General features: G+C 34.6%; 1 long non-coding RNA gene across 3 annotated transcripts; it reads right to left on the bottom strand.

Moving 5' to 3' along the window:
- Window positions 1-5513: 5513 nt before the first annotated feature.
- LOC104646689 (uncharacterized) lies at window positions 5514-11625 on the bottom strand. 3 transcript variants are annotated; one of them, XR_003246266.1, is made up of 6 exons: window positions 8052-11625; window positions 7749-7898; window positions 7381-7496; window positions 7223-7293; window positions 6651-6971; window positions 5514-6533 (listed from the first exon to the last, which is right to left on the bottom strand). It is a non-coding gene; the product is annotated as an uncharacterized lncRNA (long non-coding RNA). The 3 variants fall into 3 exon arrangements; XR_003246264.1 differs by having other exon boundaries at window positions 5514-6971; XR_003246265.1 differs by having other exon boundaries at window positions 5514-6971; window positions 7381-7493.
- Window positions 11626-11983: the final 358 nt, after the last annotated feature.

Here is an 11983-nt window from a genome sequence, read left to right as displayed (position 1 = left end):
AAAGGATAAAATAAGTGCATGTTTTGTCTATATATATCAATCTTGTAAACATTAGCAGAAAACATAATTCACTTGAAAACAATTGAAAAATCCCCTTTATGAAGAAATCTACTTTAATCATAAACGATTGAGACAATTAAAATATTTCAGGAAATTCAATATGATTGGCTTATCATCAAAATAGTTAATTATAAATATAAATTGAGATTAATTTTATCATATTTATATCCTAAAGATAACATAAAAGAAGAATACAAAAGTATAACAACCAATTACGAATTTATATTTGAAATTGAAAAAGACCGAGATATAAAAAATGAAATTCACTTACAATTTGTATTTGATGAACTTCCGTTGCCAATTCACATATTTCTAAGCATAAAGAATATAAATATACATGAATAAATTATAAAAAAACACAAATATATGAATTAGTGAGGATTTTTACAGTTAGAAATTATTGGTCGTAATATTTTACAAATGGTACATGTTAATCTATAGAAAGTAAGATGACCACATCACAAATTTGTATGAAAGAATGGAATATATATAATATTATTTGTGAGTGTTTTTGATAGACTCTTTATTATCCCCACTTGTTAAAAATTAAAATTAAAATTTATTTTTTGACTCTTCATTGTTCACATTTGGTACATGAATAACTTCCTCAGACATTTATTATACAAAACTAATAGGCATATTTAGTCCATTTTCTAATAACATCTGTTGAATTTAAGTTTATATTTTATTGATTAGTGATGCAATAATTAGAAGAGTATGTTTTATCTTCATTTGATTAAAAATTATAAGAGTATAAAAATGATAGGAAACTTTAATATCCTAAAATATTTGGATGATCATTGTGTCTAGAACTTTCCGTACATACCTATAAATAATAATAGCAATTAGTAAACTCATAAAATTATTTTTTCAGTTCATCAAATAATTTATGTATATACTAAATTATTCTTAAGTGATTGTTCAAGTTCTATTTAGCAACAAAGAGAAGTTTAACTTTTGTAATAAATACGGGAAGGTGAAAACACTACCAAGATATTAAATAACATCAATGCATTATTGATTAAGATCTTGTTTGATACACTAATTCAAATAAACTTATTATTTAATATCAAATTAATTATATATTAATATTTAATTTAGTTTAGAAATAAAAATAAGGGTAAATAGTAATTCAATTTTTAGGTTGGAAGATTCCCACTTAAATAATATATGATTGTTTTGACCTGTTTTATAAAATAAATATGGTTGAGAGGCTTAGTGTTTAATTTGTAACATACAATTTTCGACGAAACGCAAAATGTGATGATAGTCTCATGTTGAGTGTCGATTAGGAAAGACACTACCTATGACTTAAGGCAACATTTTCTAGCTTCTTAATCCTATTATATACCCCAAATTTTGAGCAATACGAGGAGAGATGATTTTCTAAATATAGAGAAACAGAAGATTGTTGTTACAGCGTATGAGGTGAAAAGGATTTTGTTTCCACCGAGCTAAAACAATATGTTGATGTCTGTAGTAAACCAAAGTCATCGTTTAATAGCTATTTTGCTTCACTTTCTTCTTTACAAATAAAAACTTGAAGATTAAGTTACGATTAGAAATAAACTTTCTATCTTCATCCATGGACACTTTATTCATACTTATTCAATTGGAAGTATTGATCCAATTCAAAAATTCTGTTTCGCAATTTCATAATGCAATTTTTCAATGTCTAATTGACTTTGGATACTGATTTTCTAAATATAGAGAAACAGAAGATCGTTGTTGCAGCCTAAGAGGTCAAAATTTATACTATATCCGGATTTTTGACAACCTGCAAGAATTTTCGTAAGGGACATCTAGAAATTGAACATAATTACATTAGAAAATATAGTTAGTGAAGTTTTCATAACATGTATGGGTGTTTAGCAAATGATGAAATTAGGTTACGTCAATTGAGATTAGAATCTTTACTATGATTCCATGGATTGATTGTATATTGAAGAGGGTCATGATACGACTGCTACAATTGTAGCAATATTTACTTCGTTAGATTTAAAAAGTATGTTACCTTTGTTGTCGACCTGATCTAAGAAAGAATGCAAACTGTTTGGGCTAAAATAGAACAAATTTGGTAATGTTTTGTAGCTATTCAGGGAGTAGAAATTTATGGTCTATTTGGGTATTGATCTTATGGATAAGTATGATGTGTTCTTGTGAGGTATCTAATGAACTTTCATGGTGTGGTAGTACTAGGGTTATGTTGAAAAGAATATGCCAATTGTCAAATGAGAATACTAACTACTTAAGGGGTTACCAGTGGTATGACATGGTCTAATAATAAGATTCAGTGTTTCATTCACATTTAAGAAACCAACTAGTTTCTTACTACGGACGTTTGGGTTAAGCATTATTTTTAAGAAAGATTTTAGTGGTGGATATTTGATAGGATCTTACCACATTTAGGTTGTAAAGCGTATCTTAAGGATTCTAGATGAGAGCTAATGATTTTATCTTAAGCTTGAAAGGAGTGCATTGATACTGGAATGTCACATCCAGAGCCTACACCCTGGACGGGACTGACACTCAAAAACCATTGCTGGCCCCAAGCGAACCCTTAGCCTAACTTACTTACTCAGTGGAAGACTTAAACATAAGAGATAACCTCAAATAAAGAACTTATGAAAAATATTAGTTTTTACAAAAAGCATTCAAACTATCCAAAAATGGATACTCAAGTGTCATAGCAAAATATTTAAAATACATAGCTAAAAGACTCAAATCTGACTATCTCACTATCTGTGAAGACTCTAAAACAACTGTGATGGATGTTGGGACAAACCCCACAACATCCTGATAAAGAAATACTAAACGCAATAAAAGAAGTCCTCTTGAATGCAAGAAGGCTCACCAACTGACTCTGGACTGCTCAACTGAATTAAGAGTGCGCTTGATGCCGATTCTCATTACCTGCGTCTGCATCATAATACAATTCAGACCAATTGACATCAATACATTGAATGTACGAGTATGAGAGTTGGAATTATAATTAAACAACATAGGCTTAAAAGAGATTCTGAAAGAAACAATTACCTTGGCTCTTCTCAAATCATGAATACTTAACTGAACTCATTTCAATATAAAGAATTTTAAAACAAGTTCCACATAAAGAAAAGTTGGTTAAAAATATGATGTCAATTCTGTGTATATACAAGGATAGAACATAACTGTGAAATATATGTAAAAATACAATAGTCTGATGTATATAAAATACATTTAACTTCTCTGAGAGTTTCTTTAATGGACAATCATCACAGAAGAGATATAGTGATGATACATCGATCTACATCATGTTGCCAACACATCATATACTCGGCCAAAGGTATAAAACTTGAAATGATTAGTGAATCTACTAGTATATAGTGAAAACGATTCATATGTTGCTATGAACTTTCATATTATTCAGGAGCAACTTAGTGAACTATTCAGTGTTTCTACACCTGTTGGTGAATCTATTGTAGCAAAAAGAGTCTATCTTGATTGTCCCGTTTCCATCAATCACAAGAGTACCATGGCTGATTTAATTGAGTAAGATATGATAGACTTGGATGTCATTCTTGGTATGGACTGATTTCATGTCCGTATGGCTCGGTTGATCGTAGAACTCAAAAATCAAATTTCAGTTTCTAAGTGAGCCAGTCTTAGAATGGAAAAACAGTTTAGCAGTGCCTAAGGGTCGTTTCATTTCATACCTTAAGGCAAGAAAGTTAGTTTATAAGGGGTGTGTCTATCACTTAGTCCAGTTAATGACTCAAGTGTTGAAAGAGTTCTATTCAGTCAGTTCCAATAGTAAAAGAGTTTCCAGAAGTCTTTCCAGATGATCTTCTCAGAGTCCCTCATGTGAGAGAGAGAGATAGATTTGGGTGTAGATATTTTTCTAGATGCTCGTCCTATCTCTATCCCGCCATATATGGTGGCACCATTAGAGTTGAAAGAGTTGAAACAACAGTTGAAAGATCTATTAGATAAGGGTTTCATTCGACCAAGTGTCTCACCTTGGGGCGCTGCGGTCGTGTTTGTGTGAAAGAAAGATGGTTCCCTTGGGTTTATATAGATTACGGTCAATTGAACAAGGTTATCATAAAAAATAAATATCCTCTCCCAAGAATTAATGATTTATTTGATCGATTTCAGGGTGCCACCTGTTTTTTTCCAGATAGATCTTAGATCTGGTTACCATCAGTTAAGAGAAAGGGAATGTGATATTCAAAAGACACCTTTTAGAACTAGATATGGGCATTACGAATTTTTAGTCATGTCCTTTAGGTTGACCAATGCGCCTGCAACATTTATTGATCTTATGAATAGAGTCTTCAAACCTTATTTAGATATGTTTGTTATCATCTTCATTGATGACATACTAATCTATTCAAGAAATGAAGAAGATCATGCTAGTCATCTCAATATAGTTCTGCAATTGTTGAAGGATAGAGAGTTGTATGTAAAGTTCTCTAAATATGAGTTTTTACTTGAGTCTGTGGCATTCTCGGGTCACATAGTTTTCGATGATGGTATTAGAGTGGATACCCAAAAAATTGAGGAAGTATAAAATTGTCCTAGAGCCACATCTCCAATTGATATTAGGAGTTTCTTGGGTTTAGCTCGCTACTATAGGAGATTTATAGAAGGTTTTTCGTCTATTTCCTCTTTTTTGACCAAGTTGATTTAGAAGACAATTATGTTTCAATAGTCTGAAACTTGTCAGAAGAGTTTTGAGGAGTTGAAGAAGAGATTGACTACTGCCCCAATTTTGACTTTACCGGAGGGTACACAAGGTTTTGTGGTTTATTGTGATGCATCTATAGTTTGTTTGGGTTGTATCCTAATACAAAATGGCAAGGTTATAGCATATGCCTCCAAACAATTGAAGGTTCATGAGAAAAACTACCCAACCCATGACTTAGAGTTGGAGGCTGTGGTATTTGCCTTGAAGATATAGCATCACTATTTGTATGGTGTTCATGTTGATGCCTTCACAAAACACAAGAGCCTACAATATGTTCACTCAGAGAGATCTTAATTTCAGACAAAGGAGGTGGTTAGAATTGCTCAAGGACTATGACATGAGCATTCTTTACCACTCATACTACAACAAAAGAGACTTTTAGTGACATTTAATTTTCCTTTTAGCAGCAATATTTATTGTCACAAAAACTTTTAGTGGCATTTAATTTATTGTCATTGCATCCAATGTTACTAAAATATTTAGTGACATTTATTTAGAATGCCGGTAAAGACCTATTATATTGCCGCTAAAAATAATTACTTTTAGCGGCATTGATTTGGAAACAATAACTATTGCAGTAAAGCTTCCACATTATAAATTATAATTACCGATAAATGAGACCTATTTTAGTTGAAATTATTATGAAGATTATAATTGACCAAGAATTCACCTTTAACTCATACGTATAGCGAGAGAAATCAATACAAGAATAGTAATCGAAGAATTACCAAACTCAGACGTTGTCATTCAATTATAAGAACAATCAAAAACTTAATACATCCACTTTATTGTCTTCTAGTGGTAAAGATATGAATTACCTATATGATTGTGTTCAAGGTATCAAAACAAATAAAAAGAATGTGTTCAACAATGAAGAAAGAAGAAAATTGAGTCGGTGAAAGTATGACAACTTGGATCACGATCATATGTAATATCGAGAGGATCTTATTCTTCCTTTTGTGATTAAAGACTTGTTGTCGTGCCAAGGTAGCAGGCAACAAAGATTCTTCGAACACTTGCTTGGTATAGGTTTGAGCTGAAGATTGCCCGAACAGCAGGTGTTGGCGGAGGGAGTCATGATGGCAAGGGATATATGAAGTCTACCAAACTCTTTCATATTCTTATGTGAAATACCATCAATCTACATACCAGCAACTATGCTTTGCTGCATGTTTGGTACTCTTTTTTTCACCTCTTTTCCTTCTACACTTAAAATGAGTCTTCTAATGTTTTCTCTATGATGATTCTTTTCATAACCTCCCATTCAAACCCAATCTTGTATATTTGAATCAATGACCTTATGTTCACCGGTTGGTCTGCTAGAAATGGTTTGCATATCGAAGGGACTTCCTCCAAAATACTTTCAAGAGTAGAATTCCAATCACAATGAGTGAAAAATCTGCCACTGCGGGATGTGCAAGCATCTGTTTTTGTGGACTACCTGACGAGTTGTTATGCCCGACTACATGTTCAAGTAATTTATGCAAAGTAATCTATGCACGACTACCGATTTAAGTAATAGAAAATAACATGAAGACTATTTGACAAATATTTAACTACCCCTTTAACTGCAGATTGGCAAGAGGATACTACACCAATCAATTCTTTTAGAGAAGCCTTACTCTTCACTTCGGTGGTCTTATAAACAATTCAATCTCAACATTTGATTTCTCGCTACCATATGTACAAAGATCTTCTCCTTCCTTCTCTTCACTTGGTGTTTATCACTGCTAAGGTCACCAAACTATAAACACAGGCACCAGATAAGTTAATTTATTATTCAATTATATATGAATTAGAGTCTAAGAATTGAAAAAAAACAGACTATACTAAAGTTGATGTAAGGAAATGAAAAATATACCTTCTCCCTCAGTTCTGATCGATAGATGACTTAACAACAAAATTATTGTTAAGAACTGCAGAGAAGCAACCAATATTGTGCAGTAACGTTAAGAACCACAAGTAGAGAAATAATTTTTAAAACTTGAAGCTTATATTCCCAAAAAAGGGAAAAGAATTCACAGTCAATCTAGGTTGAATGCGACTCTGCCAATGCCTATATCTTCTGATTGGTTACCTTTAACTCATTCACTAATCTTAGGTTTTCTTCAAGATCACCTTTCCTCCGAGTCAGTTCATTTGAGGCAGATATTATAGCTTCGTTCTGCTTCTCATCTAGTGCCTATGAGTACAAAAATAAAAAATTTAAAATAATGTATAGAACAAACAATTAAACAAGTAAATTCAGTCATAAGAAAAATAAATCATGAGTAGTTCAAAAAATTTCTTCTCAAGTCGTTATTTCTCATTCAAGAGCTGTGATTCCTGATCATACGGTGACAAAAATGTTCTTAAGTTAAAGGTTGAACCATAAGTATATTAACTCTGAAGTGAAAAGCAAAAATGTGCAAAAGGCCAAGGAAAATGGCACACCTGGCAAGAGCAATCTGTTCCCGAAGATATAGAATTTCTTCTTGTTGTGCTTTTGCACGTGAATACAGTTCCTGAACACAGATTTATTCAGCAAATCAACAGAATGTAGTCTCCCTTCAAACTGAAAATTGTATTCTGCATAAATTTAGAATAGCTACCATAGTTTCACAATTTGCACAACAAAACTGAAAATTGTATTCGCCGTTGAGAACCTTCCATGCTATCGCTTGCTCATATAATATTGGCCTGCCCTTGCTAGATACAAATATTCCTACTAGCAGATAGGCAAATCACAACAAAACAATTTGTCAAATTCTTCACTTACTACCTTTACAACATTTCCTTGTATCAGTTGATAACATGTAGTTGATAAGTGGTCTAGCACTTGTGAAGTCAAAACGAACTTGCTTGATGCTAAATACTGCTGTATCAAATTTTGTTCTGATATTTATTGGAACTAGTTTGTTATTCATGTTTGCTAAGTTGAAGGATGTATGTAATTAAAGTTTGATGGTAGTAGTCTAACCTGCTGCATGATCTTGGAGAACTCCGATAGGAGGACCTTACGACCAGCTTCATCTACAATCTTATCAAGCATTAGATCCTCAAGAGCTAACAAAGTGGTTTCAAGCATGTCAAGACCAGCCTAGTTTGCAACTGTAAAAACTGCAGATGCCTGCATTACAAGTCTTTGAAGTTAAAAGAAATAAGTATAACGAGGTCAAAAGTAATTCTTTTTCCTACTTTGTTGCAATTACAGGTTGATTAGTGATATGAAGTTTTACACGTAACGATGCAATGTCACAGCAATGACGTTTAAAACCCATACCTATAGCTCCGGGAAATCCACCTTGCTAAAGTGACAGCTTCAGGTGACCAAGGGAAGGATTTAAGTGTTAACTAAGAGGTGAGTCAAGAAGTTGCTATGGCCATTGCAACTCTCTGAACAGAGCCTACTATACTTCGTACATATTGGCGAGCCACTGCAGCTACATTATCCTGGTAGTGACATTTAGAAAAGCTACCATAGGTTGTCCAGGAAATTGTACATAGGTTGTACATAATACAATTGTACAGAAAATTGTATTCTATACAAATTTAGAAAAGCTACCACAGGTTCATTTATCAATATTGACAAGGATTTGCACAACTAAAAATAGAGTTGACACTGAAAAGAACTGGAAAGTTCATCAAGCAAAGAACAACAAAAAGACTAAAGAAATGAAAATTTTCAGTTCACATGGAATCGAAATCTTGAAGTACAAATATTCACTTGATTTTTACCTCACCTTGACTATTGATCATGAAATAGAGAACTTTAAAACCTCTTCTCGAGCTAAATATAGAAGAAAGTAAAAATTACTATCATATACAATTTTACACTAATCAAATTAACTCAAGTTGGATTTAAAATCTATTTTTAGGTAATTCTAACCAGGGTTTGAATAATATTAAGTCTTAACAACATATACGACAAAAAGTAGGTTGAAAATAGTCTAAAAAGTTGCCGCCGGGAGCCTAAAATATTTGTGAATTTCTGGTGGCAATGACCACCAAAATGCCTAGGCAACCTCCCACTGGGGTTGATCTACATCCAAAGGAAAGCGAGTCAGTGCCTAAGCTTAATTATTTAGCAGCAGCACATCCATTACGAGAAGTTAAAGTGACGGTATTAAAACCTATTGTGCACCTACATGGTGAACCTAGAATAGTATGGGATGAGGAGGAGGTGGAACACATGATTGTGAAAGAAAATCTGGAGTACGCAGTAATAGGAAAATTTTCATATGGCTGGCCTGAGATTCAAGATATGAGAAAATTAATTCCAAAACAATGCGAGTTGAAAGGTGAATGTAACATAGCTTTGCTAAGCAATAGGTATATATTAATAAGGGCATCATGCTTGGAGACTACGTGAATCTTGTCAAAGCCGGCTTTTTATATACTGCATCGTGGCTGGACATATCCAATGCAAACGTTGAAGTGGGAGCCAATGTTTGATTCGGAGGAGGAAACATCAACAAGTATAGCATGGACATCTTTTCCATCGCTTCCTCCCAACTTCTTTGTGAAAGAAGCAGTTTTTTCATTGGCAGCTGCAGTTGGAAAGACTCTACAAGTAGACCTAGAAACAAGGAATCAGACTCGACCTAGTTGTGCAAGGGTAAAGGTGGAGTTTGATTTATTACGCGAGTTTCCAAAAAGGATAAGCGTAGGCATGAGGAAGCAATCAGGGGAGATCACTGAGAAATGGATCACATTCCGATATGACCACGTACCAAAATATTGCAAGAATTGTAAAATTCAAGGACATGATCAGGAGCAATTTACGTGTTACATCCAGAATTATGTCCAAAGGCAGAGGTGGGGAAGGACGAAGGGATCGACAAGCAAGAGGAGAAAAAGGGGGGTTAGCAGAGGAAGGGGCAAATCCAGAAGGATACGTTAGGAAAAGACAGTAACGTTTTCAAGGTGCATACCAATAAAAGGGGGATAGGAGGGGGTCGACATTGGGGAGGGAAAACAGAACAGGTTTGGAATAAGGAAAATATTCAAAAAGAACAGGAAGGGATTAAAACAGGTAATTCTTTTGGGGCATTGAATGATCTGGAGAATGTGGGGAGACAGAGGGTGGACAAATGATAGGGGTGGAGAGGATTGATACAAGGAAATGGGTTGAGGAAGTTTTCAAAGAAACAACCGAAATTGATAAGGGGAACGAAGCCAAAAACAAAGGGGCAGAGGTCAAGAGATCAGTCGTAGAGGAGATAGTGGATATAGCAGGGGGGTGACAATATCAAGAATAGAGGAACACTGACGAAACAGAGAGTGAAAGACGCAAAAAAGAGAGTGAAAGACGCAATGACAAGGATGCTAGAAGTAGTAATATGGGGAATAAATGTTTGGAGATGGTAGAATACCATGGGGTGCAGACTATTGATGGGGTAGTGTCTGAAATTAAGAGGAGAGATAGAGAGAGTCTGAGGGATGATCTTCCTGATCTACAAGAGTTGACAGTGGAGGAGATTCAAGAAATAAGAGATACAGATGAAGACGATGAATTTGACGATAACATAGATAAGGTGGGAAGAGATGGGGATTTATCCCCAAGAAAATTAAAAATATTGGAGAGTGGTACAAAGAGATCAAAGTCAAATCAGAATATTGTACCACTTCAAGTAAAAACAAGGAGTAGTAGGGAAAGATCAGAAGACATTTTCCAATGATTGGAAAAGCAATTTTTTTGGAACATTAGATAGGTTAAGTCTCAGAAGGCGTTTGAGAGTTTGATGGATCTAAATAGGCGTCATAAATACAATCTTATAGCTGTTATGGAACCATTTCAGGGTCCAAAGGAGCTAGATCAATACAAAAGAAATTTAGGTTGTCAAAATGCAAATTGCAACGTATATGCGAAAATTTGGGTTTTTTGGGAGGATGACGGGAGGGGTGAAGTGTTAAGAGATAGTATGCAACAAGTTGCTTTAAAGTTGAGCAAGAACAATGTGGAGATGATATGTACAGCAGTGTATGCTAGATGTAATGCATTAGAAAGATTGGAGTTGTGGGAAGAGTTGGAAGATCTATCTGTAAATATTAATATCCCTAGGATGGTGGGAGGTGACTTTAATACTATACTGAACGAGGAGGAGAAGCAAGGGGGATTAGATTTTACTCAAGTTGAGGCGTTGGAGGTCAGTCAACGCGTTATAATTGTGCTTTAACAGAACTTAAATTTATGGGTAGCATGCTTACTTGGTGGAATAGGAGGATTGAAAGGGAGAGAATATTTAAAAGACTTGATAGAGTTTTTGGGAATCAGGAGTTTATCAATTTGTTGCCTTCTAGTAAAGTGCACCATCTAGTGAGACAAGGATCAGATCATGCACCTTTACACATCATATGCAACTCAAAGGAGGAGCTGACAAGCAGGCCTTTTAAGTTTCTCAATTTCTTTGCAAGACACCCCCCAGTTTCAGAAAATAATTGATGAAAACTGGAATTTTTGTGGGTTGCCTGTTTATTGAATTTCAGGCTAAAATGAAAAAAGTGAAAGGGGCACTGGTGAGGTCGAGTAAGGAGACTTTTGGAAATATTTTCCAGCAGGTAGCAACACTAGAAGATGAAGTCAAGGTCAAGGAAATCCAATTGAAATTAATACAAATGATGAGAACAGGGCAGAATTGAAAAGGGCAGAGGCTAACTTGAAAAAATATATCTACCTAGAGGAGGAGTTTTGGAGGAAAAAAGCTGGGATGAGGTGGTTTAAGGATGGACATAAGAATACTAGGTTCTTCCATAATTACGTCAAAGGAAGAAGAAAAAAGCTGCATCTGGCAGAAATTCAAATAGGTCAGGGTGAGGTGGTGTATAACAGTGATGATGTTGGAGCGGAGGCAATTTCTTTCTTTGAGGAGAAATTCAAAATGGGGATACACAAGAAGATGATAGTATGTTGAACCTTATCCCCAAGTTGATTACATCAGATCAGAATGAAGAGATGATAAATGCCATCTAAGGAGGAGGTCAGGAAGGTAGTTTTTGCGTTGAGTGGAGACAGTACAAGTGGTCCTGATGGTTTCTCTGGGCTATTCGTCCAAAGCTTTTGGGAGAATATAGGTGAGGATATTACAAAAAGGTGATAGCCTTTTTGTTGTGGACAGCAAATTCCACGTTTTATTTGACACACTAATCTGGTGTTGCTACCAAAAAAAGAGAGGGTTGTAAACTTCACAGATCTTAGACCAGTGAGTCTAACTA

The sequence above is a fragment of the Solanum lycopersicum genome, chromosome 1 (genome assembly GCF_036512215.1).
Source record: "Solanum lycopersicum chromosome 1, SLM_r2.1".
NCBI lineage: Eukaryota > Viridiplantae > Streptophyta > Magnoliopsida > Solanales > Solanaceae > Solanum > Solanum lycopersicum.
Note: the sequence above shows the minus strand (reverse complement) of the source record. Positions and strands in the feature narration are given on the sequence as shown.